We start from the raw sequence: 12547 nt of genomic DNA on the forward strand, positions 1-12547 counted from the left end.
TAGGCTTCAAGGCATCTGGCTTCTGGCTTAATCTACTTCTCCCCTTGCTTACCTCCCAACACTTAGGCAGTTCTAAAATATTCCAAAATCTTTCCAGCTGCCACCTATTTCTGATGCTGGCTCACAAAACCCAACACCCGCTTTCAGTACCTAATTTTAGGAGGATTTTTGCAGAATATATTTTTTTCCCGGTAAAACTTTGCTTACGCCTGGCCTGGGGGAAGGCATGTTACAGGTGGTTCTCCCCACCAGGTGCTCCTGTGGGAATGGGAATTGTGGTGATGCCTGGGGTCTGTGCTCTCCTCCTCCACCACCCTCCTGACCCCCCTCCCAAAAAAGGGTTCCCGAGAGCCAGGCACCATCCTCCTTCACACCCGGCAAATCACTTAACCTCTCAGCACGCCGGCTTTCGCAGCTGTTAACACAGGGAACGGTTTTATTTCACCTCCTCTCGTAAAGAGCATTGCGGCTCTGATCGACCCGAGGCCAAGCGTTATTTCCACTTACAGATAAGGTGGATTTTGGCAGCTGGTGAGAGGCAGGCAAGCACATTCATCTGGGTAAAATCCCCTGGCTGGAGAAATAGCCAACGGGGAAGTTTTATAAGGCAGGCACAAAGCAATATCAGCAATATCCAGAGCAAATCTTGTATCGGAGTTGTTATTTTTGCTCTGACCTGGCAGTGGTCGGCTGGGGAATTGGGGGGTCTGGGAGGAGACTGGAGCAGGCGAGCAGCAGAGCGGTGCTGGCCAGCTCAGCTGGGTGGTGCTGACACTCACAGCACCCGACAGGTTCCTAAATACATATATTTCCAGGCAGCCAATTTGCCTCCAAAAAATTTATTCTTCAAGGCTTGTTCCCATCTGCCAAAAGAAAACATGTCATTTATAAAAAAACCCCGAAATCTAACACTGACAGACAGGAGTGCGTTGTTGAGCTACAGCCCTCGGGTTTTACCTGAGCCTAGTGCCGGAACCGAGTGGGGACATAGCCCTGTCACCCACATGCTTTATTAACAGTCAGCTTTTAATTGTTCTTTTCCCTTTATTCACAGTTCACCCTTTCTTTTTTCCAAAAAATACTACACTTGCTTCATTAAAATTTCTGCAGAAAATGAGCCCAGGCAAAGAGACTCAGTCATTGTGCAGATGAAATACAATGTCACCTCTTTTCCTGCTCCTAATACAATAGCTGTAAGTTAAAATCACTGCAGTAATTTTTGTAATTTATACTGTAATCCGGATTGATAAACTTTACTCCATGTTTTTAGCTCTGCCATGCTTCTTCTGCCCTCCCTTCCTGAAAACAAAGTCATAATCCCCACATGGGAAAGCTTTAAGTTGAGAAAAGGTACAGTAAACTCCCACTTACTTTAGAAGTCTTTAAGTCATTAAGGCAAAAGGATGGTTGATTATAATATTCTAAAAACACAGCTGCTAAAAAAAAGTTTCCAGCAGCCACCAACTTATTATTTTGTCATCATCTTAGACATACTTATGACATATGGGAAAAATAAAAGATTAAATCTCTGTCCCCAAACTGCCTCCACAGCCACGCAGTCCTGGAACAAGCAACATCTTCTGAAAGAAGGAGGCTCGGCCTGACTCCCTGCCAGTGCACGCAGGGGCGGCTTCCAGCCCCACGTTCACTTTCACAGCCTTGAAAGCTGAATCTTCTGTGGGGTTTGCAAAACATCAGCTGGGAAAACTGTGGCTAAATCAAGAGCAACCACAGTTTGCCAGGGAACAAATATCCCAGCTTTGGCCATACCAATCTTCACTGCCACTTATGTTTTCATTTCTCACACACCACAGAAATAGAAAAGTCATTGCTGGTATTGCCAGTGGGGCTCAATTATGGAGCCCCATAAACATTTTCACTCTGCCTCAGTAAAGAGCAGCAGCCTTCTCCCCATGCCCACATTGTTGAGGCTACCTCAAAAATAAACCTGCCTACAAGAGGAAACCACAGTAGGTTTCCCAGAGGCGGATGGTGCCTTGGGTGGAGAAATGATTTTCTATTGCCAGTCTCTCCATATATCGAGGCCAAAGTGAGTAAGGAGCCCTTGGTGTGGTGTGGCACCCGGGAAGTTGAGCGGCAGTGGGCAACTGTTATTGTCAGCAGTGTTATTTATGCTGATGTTGTTTAAAAAAATCACCCACTTCATTTTAAAACTACAGATCAAGCAGGATGCCTTCGAACTTATGATCAAGGTGGAGACTGCTGAGGAAACCAGAAACACTAAAATGAAAAGTAGATGTTGCTTCAAACACTAACCAGAAGCTGTGGTTGCATGAGTGGCAGAGCAGTGTCTGTGGTGGCTTGGTGGGGAGATCAGACTTTCTATGAGTAAGGTCTGACCATCCCCTTATTACAACCAAGACATATGCAGCCAAGGAACACAAGATTAACCTTTGTGCTGCAGCAATGTACCAGTTATACATACTGCAATATCATGTCTTTTAGTTATATGGGAGGCAGAGACCATGGCTCTGATGGTGTTTGTACAAAGCTCTGGCGAAAGAAACCATCCACACTGGGAGCACAGCAGAGTGTGAGCATAAACTATTCTGATGTGGGAGGGAAAGAAGGCAAGCCTGCCCACTAGAGAAACACTTCCAGCTCTTTACAGAGAAATGTCATTGTAGGTTTAGAAAAATACTGGGCCATGTTGGTCCCAAACCTTCCAGATCTGTCTGTGGCCCATCTCAGAGTGCTGGCATTGCTTGGCATTGCTGCCTCGACAGTGCTGGTTCTGCATAGGGCCTGCCAAGTGCCAGTGCTGCAAGTGTCTCTCATGACACCCCAAAATCCAGGGCATGCCTGTGTGTGCCTTTCTCTGAGCCATTCCTTCCTCCCATGTCCCGTCAGCATGGGCTGAGCGCTGCTCACCAATAGAGCTGATGGTGCTTGTCACTGAGATTTCAGCTTGAGTCTCAGGAGAAAGGGAAGTTTGGACACATGGGAAATGACATCCTGAAGCTAAAATGTGCAAATTATTGAGGTGTGAGTGTAATGGAAAAGTATGGGTTCCTGAACGTGGGTGTGTACGTACCAGGGTACCTGGCACAGCTCGTGCAATGCAGAATGCCTCTCTACAGTCTCCCAGTTACAGGAAACTGTTCCCAAAGCTTGCTAGAAAATGTCTGCAGGACGATGTGAAACACACACTGGGGCAGGAGCAGGATGAGGAGCAGTAACCTGCCTTCTCTGCCAGCATGTTTTTCCCCATACCTGCCACTCTCCAACCCTTTTTTTCCTGGAGCAGCTGGGATGTCATGTACATGCACTAATGTGTACAAGCATGGTGTCACAGCCATGCCACCAGCTGGCCACCTGCATGGAGCTGAAATCCAGATACATAGAGCACGAGGGGTAATTGCCTGGGGCAGAAAAGTGTCTGATGCCTCCTCTCCACTCTCTGATACCACTTGTTTAATGAAAATTATGCATCAAAGTGGCTGTAGCAGCAGGGTGGGATGGTGCCTCATCCCAAAGGCACTCAGGCTAGTGGAGGTGGTGTCCCTCACTTTGGAGCCTCTGGGTCGGGAAGTAACAGCAATAACGCCATCAGAATTGTTCTCATGGGCTCACAGGGCTGCACCAGCAGCAGAGCCCACCAGCAGCCATCTTTGGGCTCACACCAGTGCAGGGGAAGGTGTGCTGGCTTTCAGCTCCTCATGAAAACACCTGTCTGCACTCAGGAGGTTTTCCCACCACTTCCCATGAAAGGCCATCCAAACACCTTTAGTGTCATCATAGGTTGTGTTAAGTCAGTATAATGCAGACCAGCTTAAGTTTATAGTGCTGTTTTTTATAGAGGAGCATTTATTTCTTGTATCAACTCTCATGGATGTTTTATCTGTTTTATATCCCATTGAATCCTCTGTGAAACTGCACTAGTTTACAATAATTTTATTACTTTATTAATTAAACGTTTTCCAACAAGCTAGCTATGGCATTTCTTATCATCAAGGGTTCCATTAGTTTTTAATGGTGTGAGACAAAATTACCATTTACCCACATGCAATTTAAGAAGCATCATTAACGCAGAGAAAGCACCAGGTGGGATTTCTAATAGTTACTGTTTCTCATTTTTGTTTTTATTTAAAAGGAATAACTGGTTTTGAGGTTTTTGCTGCAAGGTTGCCAAATCCTCACTTTGTTTTTATGTTCAAGATAATTTAAAATAATGTTCTTCTATCTCCTTAGGCTCTTCTCCACACTATTTCCCTTATCAGCAGATCGCGTGGTGCGTACGCAGTGTCTCGGTGCAGCCGGGTGAGTGTGTTGTCTGCACAGTAATCACCAAGAACAAAGACTCGTCTGCACGGTCAGTGAGCAGGGCTGGGGGCCGTGTGCCACACGTGTGCCTGAGACACTGCCTGGCTTTGCAGGGCTGTGGCAGGAGGGAGCTGAGCCCGTGCAAGCCCCAAACCACACTCAGCGCCCACCTTGCATGGCTTGGGGCCCACAGGCACCGGTCACTGTGTCCCACAGGAGCCATCCCAAGCACAGGAGAGTGGGAAGTGCTCCTTGGCCATGCTCATCCATGGCATCAGGGATCAGCACTGTGAGGACAGGAAGTGGCAACCTGCCTTTTTAAAGTTCTTGAGGAACTTTGACACAGTTTGATACTTTGATATCGGTGTTCCTTGCCAAAGACAAGGGAAATCCTACGATTGTAGTAAATATTTATCTTAAACGAAATGAGAATAATTAAATGGCACTTTCATTGCCATATTCTATTCAATTATGCTGACTATTAACTAATTGCTGACTCAGTCCATTTACATGTTAATAAATGTCTGTGTTTAAGGTCCTCCTTGGTTAATTTTCTAGGTTTAACGATACTGAATTGCTGGTCTTTTTTTTTCCCCATGAACTCATTGATTTTGCTTAATTCCTTGACCTCCTGCTGGCACGCATGGATGTGGGTGGTACAACCCTGCCCCTGGCCACGGCACGCGGTGGGTCCGAGCCGGGGCCTCGTCGGCGAGATGGAGCGCGAGGGTCCAGATGGTGCACGATCCCATGAACCGCTGAGCGCGAAGCGCGCGGGAGGGTGTTAGGGATATTTAGTGGGATGTGTTTGACAAGGTGTTTCCTTATTTAAAGGGGAGGGGAGGAAAAGGCAGATGGTGTGGCTGTTTCTAATGACATTCCCTGGCTGGGTTTTTTAACAGCAGACATGAGAGGGGCATAAGCACCTGACGCGCCTGTCTGCTTGGATGCTGGGAGGGAAGGGACGCTGACAAAACAGGTCCCACTGCCACCCCATTACCTGTTCTGCTTATTTAATATGCCAGGGTGCCTGGTGAGGCTGATGGAAGGGTCTGTCCTGGGCCAAAGTCCCCAGAGCCACTGGTGTAGTGTTTACCATGTTGCTTTGTCACATCACAGCCACACAGCTTGGGGGAAAGAGCACTTTCCCAGAACCCCACCATCCCTGTTTTGCTTCCCTGCACCTGTCTCCCTCCAGCCTCATCCTGTCTTATTTTCCTGCTCTCTGAGCTCTCTTTTTGCCCAGGTGCTGTGCTGTCACTGACAGCACTGTGCAGATCTGTCCCACTGCAGGCTGGAGCTGCTGCCTGCCCAGTGGCCTCCTGGAAACACCTGGGACAACGCTCTGGGTGAGAGGAGGGAGGTTGCAAGTGGTGTTTTCCTCTTGGAGGTTTTTAAGCACACTACAATCAGAAGTGGTGTGATATTTTTGTATGCTTAGGAGCTTCTATTAAAATAGAAACAAATGCTGAATTTCCTAAATGGGCAGATAATTGTTCCATGACGAAGAGCAAACAAATGCACAGGGATATCCTCTGCTTTAAATGCACGCTGCACTGAACTCCTGGTCAGATAAATTCCTAATTAATTTTCTTGTGCAGGACATGGAACAAAAGCTCTGATTATATATTACAGCAAGAGGTACAAAAATATCTTCCTCAATGCTTCCACATTATCTTATTTCTTGCCTGCAAAGGGACTGTGGGGTGGCCGTCCTTGGGGTGATGCCACGGCAAGCCCCAGTGGGAGTTACCAAAGAATCCTGACCCGCTCAGCATGCCAGGGGCTGGGACAGCTCCCGCCCCCGGCAGCCTGTGGCAGGAACCCCCGCGCTGGCCCGGCTGGGCGGCTTTGGAAGCGGTGCCAGGCGGGCAGGCGGGCAGCGCAGAGCTGCGACTGGCACTTTATGCTAATGGCTCAGCCATTATTTATTCCTTTGGAATTCATTACAGTCGCATTATTTGCGATCGGCTCATTTAGTGTCACGAATGCATCCGTAGGATTTTTTTTATTGTGACCTAATTAATAATGAATGATTCTGTTTGGGAGCGCCGCCGTACGCGGGGTTTCAAGGCGGGCGCAGGAGTCCCAGCGAGCGTGGCTCGGCAGCTCCGTGCGGTGACAAACGCGGCAGCAAATGATGCTCAGCCGCACGGGCAGGGGCCGGGGCAGGGCACGGGCTACGCAGGCTCCCACAGCCCACCCTGCGGCCACCCGCCCTCCGTCCCCAGCTGCAGCTTTCTCTCTATTCAGAGCACTTTATTTTTTTTTTTTGGCGGCAGCAGATCAGAGCTGAATCTCCTACCAAAACCAAAGTTGAGCACCGACCTTGTCTAAAGGAGGAAAAAACTTCAACAGAATTTTGGGAAAATTCTGTCTCAGTTTTCGTTGACCAGTAATATATTTGGGCATTGTAAAGCTGTACAGGAAGAGAAGATTTTCATTAACAGAAAATCTTTACTATTTTACTTGAAGTAAATATTTTCTTTGAACATGGTATTTTAAAAAAAAAGCCCCAAACAAACCAAACAAAAACTTCACTTTTTAAAATTTCCAGCAATGCATAAAAAACAATTCTCTTTGAAAGCACTGAAGTGACATCGACTTCTCGAATTTTTTCCCTCCTCAAGAACCTTGGCAATTTCCAAAAGAATATAGTCTCTTTTTTCCCAAGGAAGTTCTCACCCAAGTCTTTTGTCAAGACCTACTTTTATGAACCCATGCCATCCATCAGCTCCATTTCACACTGACCTTGAGCCTGGGTAAATGTGGCACCACAACATGGAATGGCTTCATCCTTCCCTACTCAACACCTCCTTGCTAAAAATGGCTCAGTTCAGCAGCAGGGATGTCAGTTCGCACTGATATCTGGGCTAAGTTTGTTCCTGGAGGAGCAGTGCAGGGAAGTCCCTGTCCCCTGCAAACCCATCTCAGCTGAGCAGGTTGATCTGCACCATATATTTTTTTTTAATTTCCAAAAGTCACATAATTTCAAATCTCCCTTGCAGAGCAACAAGCAAACTTTAAAAATATTTGTGAAAGCCTATAAATAGTTATTATGATATAAATAATATTTTTGTGAAAGCAAACCTATTCCTCTGTTTCCCACAAGCACAGCCTGGGGGAACTGTAAAAAGGCAGCATGGCAGCTCTGGGTCCAGAGAACATTTACTGCAGCATTCCAGTGGCTCATCTCCCTCTGGGGTGGTGGGAGCTGGGCAGAGCCAAGGTGGTGGCTGCCAGCTTGGTTTGGGTTTTGCAGCAGGAGCTGTGCTGCTCCCAGCACCCTGGCAGGCAGCACCCAGACCCACACGGCAGGGAAAAGCCCACCTGTGAGCTTCATACCTTTGGCACAAGTACTGTAGACAACTTCATTTCAGATTTTTAAGGCTAAACCAATGCTCTTGTTTCATTTTGTTACAATGAATACCTGCAATTCAGGTAATCAATCTGAACTAACAGCAAAAACTGTGTCTGGTTGTGGACTAATTTACAGACATAGCTAAAGTTGTGACATGCTATGAATTTTCCTTTATGTAGACATTGTTGCATACATTTTCTTGCTCATCCCTCCTGAGAGTTTCAGGTTGGCATAAGACCTTAAATGCTTTATGAACAGCTGCAAGACAAACACTTGAAGTACTTGCTAACATCAAGTCATAGAATACCTTGCACTAGTACTTCAGGAACAAATATCCTAAAAAAAACGGAAAAGGGTTTTTCTAAGGAAAGCAAAGGAGGATTGTTAGAAATCTGGTTTTTGCTCATGGTGTGACATTTTAAATAGCAAGGGGAAGGGCTCCTCAACCACTCCCTTTGCAAAGCCTCCTGACAGTGCCATCCCACTGCCAGCTGGGAAGTCCTGGGCAAGCAGGATCTCCTGCCGGTGCTGGTGCATGCTGCTGCAGGGCTGGATTCTTCCCACTCATTGCTATTGGTTTTAAGTCCTTACAGACAAAATTACTGAAGCAAAAATCCTTTTAGGACTACAAGTAAAAGCCTTTTGTTTCAGAAAGTGTGTAGTGGAGACTCCTAAGTTAGGACATGCCTGTGCAGCTTGCTGTGTTTGGCCATCTGATTCCTCATCCCAGGTACAGTCACTTAGGACAGTCCCACAGCAGCATTTTTATGTAGAAGACATGGGTGTGCAGAGATTTTCAAGGAAAGAAAGAAATAACTGGAGGCGTGAGTCTTTCCTTCAGTGCATGGGAAGGTGAAGAAGCTGTTAGGAGCATCACTGTCCCACCAGTGCACACAAGATCTGCCTGACCCCACAATGGAGGTGACAAAAAGCTGTATGACAACAGCTCTCTCTCAGGGACATTACAAAACTAAAATGTGTGTAATAAGGTGCCTTCAAAGCCTCAGAAGGAAACCACCAACCACGGCCACTGTAGAGGCTGCTACCTCTCTGAGAACACAGTGTCAGAAGCTCAGGAGCTGCCCTCTGGTGGGACCACCTGAAGGGCTGCACATCACCTATCCCTTTGTTTTTTCTAAACAGGAACAAACTACTCTGGCTGGTGTGCAAAATCACATAACACACACACTTCCTAGCAAACAAGTCAAGTGATGTCTTCTTTGTTGTGCATATAGAGGTACACACCTACCTCTCTCCACACCCATTTCATTATTTTATTGGCAAGTACCTGGAGGTGGATGTGTGGGGAGTACATGTGTGTTTTGTTTGCTTGTGTGATCACTGCAGAGAAATCCACATTAAACAGGGAATTGGAGACTGTGTTTCTCTAGCTGAAATCCAGCTTAATTTTAGAGCAAATACTGCTACCAAAAGCGCTGCCAGAGTCTGCATTGCACAACTCCAGGCAGCATCTTTTACAAAACAATTATATTTTTTCTAGATGTAGTGAAAGCCTTGAAAAAAGTTTACTTGATGTCTAACCAAGCAATGCTGCATCTTCAGATTTGAAGGAGAGCTCAGAAAGTTAGTTTTTTATTATTCTTCATTTAAGTATTATTTTTTAATTGCAGCGTATTAAACATAAAATCTGGTACAATCTTTAAAAATAAATAGGACCTAACTATAAATGGGCCCTGTTGTGTTTTTATCTTTGACAAGCAAGTAATTGCTTCTCAAATTTATCAGTTTGTTTATGCAAAAACCATTTACCAAGCCTAGCTCAAAAGCATCAATTTCATCATTATCATCTTATTAATTTAGCCAAGCTATAACACAGCTGATTATTCCTGAGTAATATCCTCTGCAGCACATCATGTGTGGCAAAACCATCTGTACAGTACCTATTTAATAAATAAACCCTCGGCTAAATGTCTCTGTTTATTGAGAACTAATGTTTATAGAAAATATAATGGAACTCAATAAATAACTCAGCTTCATCAACCTGCATATGAATCAGTATGAAGAACGCTGACATCATCACCTTTCAAGTACCAGAGAAAGCAAAATTACCCAAAAGAGCTATAGAGTCAATATTAAGGCATTAAAACTGCAATGAAGGCATATTAATGCTTAAAACTTCATTGTTGGCAGTAGAATTGCCACCACGGACATATTTTATAACTCTAAGAATACTTAGGCTTTATGACTGTTTCTTTGTTGAGTGCCTTGCACTTAATGTAGTTTTCCACTTTAAATAAAAAAAACCCTCAAGATCTTAAAAAAAAAAAAAAGGGAAAAAGAAAATTGCTGATTCCAAGCATTCATTTTTAAAATAATGCAAACTGCTGATTCCAATTGTTCGGATGGAGGAAAAAGCAAACTTATTTAACTCTATGCTTCCTGAGTTCCTGGCAGCAGGCACGGGGTGTGCCGAGGTGAAAATTGCTCAGCAGCACTGCACAAAGATTACAGAGCAGTCCATGCACAGCCTAAGACATTATTAATAGAATTCCTGGGTTTAGGGGAAAGAAAAATGAATAGAGTTGTGGCAGACATTGGGATACTTATTGATTGCTGGTTGTTCCTACAACAGCAGCTCTCACTCGTTTATTTGATTTGGTGCTTTACAACTGCTTCTGTGCCACAAATCAGGCATTTAAAACATATCTCTACACCATCAGCAAATAGTAACAGATTAATTTCTTACAGCTCCTTTCCTGTGGTCCTCAGAGAGCTATTTTTCTTTGTTTATATTTTGCTGTCTTTATTTCTGAGGAATATCACTCCGTGCATGCAATTTAAGCGAGGGCACTGCAAGGCTGCAGGCATGGGTGGACATCCAGTCAGCATCACCTACTGCAGTCCCCCCAGGTGCCTGCAACAGGTTGCAATTCCATAGGACACAACTCTCCTTGATGAATGCAAAGTCCCACGACACGGCGTCAGTAACGCAGCGGCTGCAGCTCTTGTGAGGGATCAAGGACACAGCGCACATTCCTGCGACTCCTCGCAGCATTTCCCTGCCCTTCTGGTGGGAGAGAAGGGATCAGAGGGACCAAGTGTAAAGCACAGAAAACATATTTCATAATCCCCTCATTAGTGCACACGTGATGGGAAACACTCAAGGGTGAGAATATTTTTAACACTGTATGTGTTTACATAAAAAATGTGATTTACACAAATCTTCCTTTGCTAGGCTGTATAAACGTGCTACATGGATTAGAAGTGGTCCATCATGCCTTCCAGGGAGAGACAGAAAAGGGACACTGAGGTCTGAAAAACCTGCTGCTTTGCTTCCCGTGTCCAAAATTACTTGAAAAAAAAAAAAAAGAAAAAGTGAATGTGCTTCTGAGTTATGAAAAAAAAACCAATTTCAATTCTTGGAACATTTTGATCAGATAACTAGAGAAACAAAGCAATGAGCAAAAAATCCCTAATGACTACAAATGAAAAAATTTGAGAGATTTTTCTCCAATAGGAGATAAACTGGGGAAGCCCCCAGCCATCTCTCTCAGCTTGCAGACTGCTGTGGCACCCCGAGGTCCAGCTGTTCCCCAGTGTGGGGGCCTGGACTTGGGATGAATTCACCCCTCACACCCTGCAGGCATCAGGAATCAGCGGCACATCCCGCTGCAGCTGCCTTTGTTGAGGGTTTTTGGGGAGCAGCTGTTGGTCCCTCAGCCTGGGGGACTGCTGCTGGGCAGCAGAGACAAATCCCCACACACTGGCCACCTGCAACCCCCAGGTCCACTTTTCTGAAGGACTTCCAAGCTGGCAAAGGCAGGATCATCAGATGATCACCAGTGGGAGCATCACCGGTTGGATCACGCTGATCTCTGCTAGTGACAAGGCTGACGGAAACAAGCTGGGTGCAATCCCACATTAAATCATCACGTCCGAGCATCTCAGGCACTCTGCAAGTGCCTTGAGTTTCTCCCATTCTCCTCAACTTATGTTGCACATATGCAGCTCTTGTTTGCCTTCCTGAATAAAATAGCAGATCCACAGCGCTTCGCCGCCTAATGAAACTGAACATATTTAGAACATATGTGAGCCCGCTCGTTGCGAAAAGAACCATTTGTGGTTAACGAAGAAAGTATTCATGGTTTTGCTGCTAATTGCAGGGCGGGCTGCGTTTTCTTTCTGAGGGAAGAAAAAGGTAGCGCTGCAGTTGGAAGCACACAATAGAAGCATGGCGCCTTTTTTTTTTTCTGCTGAGTTTTGATGCCTTTAGATAAGCGAATTGATCCATGGGGCAAAGGACATGGATGGGGGATAAATATCATTGATAATCCTTATGTGGTTGTACATGAGCTGAAAACCCATATGTTTCTTTTAATTATTATTCACACTGCACATGAAAAAATGGGATATTTTCCTTGCTCAAAGTCGATGGAGGTTTGCCATCTATTATAATCTAGCAGGATCTGCCAGAGCTGGAGACTGGCAGTTCCCAGCAACTCCCAGATAGCAGCAGTGCCTGCCACAGCCTCATGACCAGGGCTCTGCCATGGCTCAGGGGCCAAGAGAGTTTTTCTCCTCTCACGGCTTCCAAGATGCTATTTCTTGGCCTTTAATGTTTGCTGGAAACTCAGCAACTGGTCATGAGAAATGTCATGAATGTAATATATTACAAATTTACTGAAAGTAAAGCATTATTATTAATCACCATGTTTCAACCTACTGGTCTGTGGCAGGCACCAAATCTCTGCTGATTTTGGAGTACTGTATCAACACTCGCCGTTATAATTTTTAAAATATTAATAAATTGAAGCGTCTTATCTTACCCTACCCTCAAAATTACCCCTGAAGCCTCCCTCTGCTTCTAAATAGAAATAATGAGGTTTTTTCTTTCAAAAAGAGAATTAAAATGGTGATTAATATCTCCTTCAGAAGTATAAA

Source organism: Zonotrichia albicollis, chromosome 10 (genome assembly GCF_047830755.1).
Source record: "Zonotrichia albicollis isolate bZonAlb1 chromosome 10, bZonAlb1.hap1, whole genome shotgun sequence".
Classification (NCBI taxonomy): Eukaryota; Metazoa; Chordata; class Aves; order Passeriformes; family Passerellidae; genus Zonotrichia; species Zonotrichia albicollis.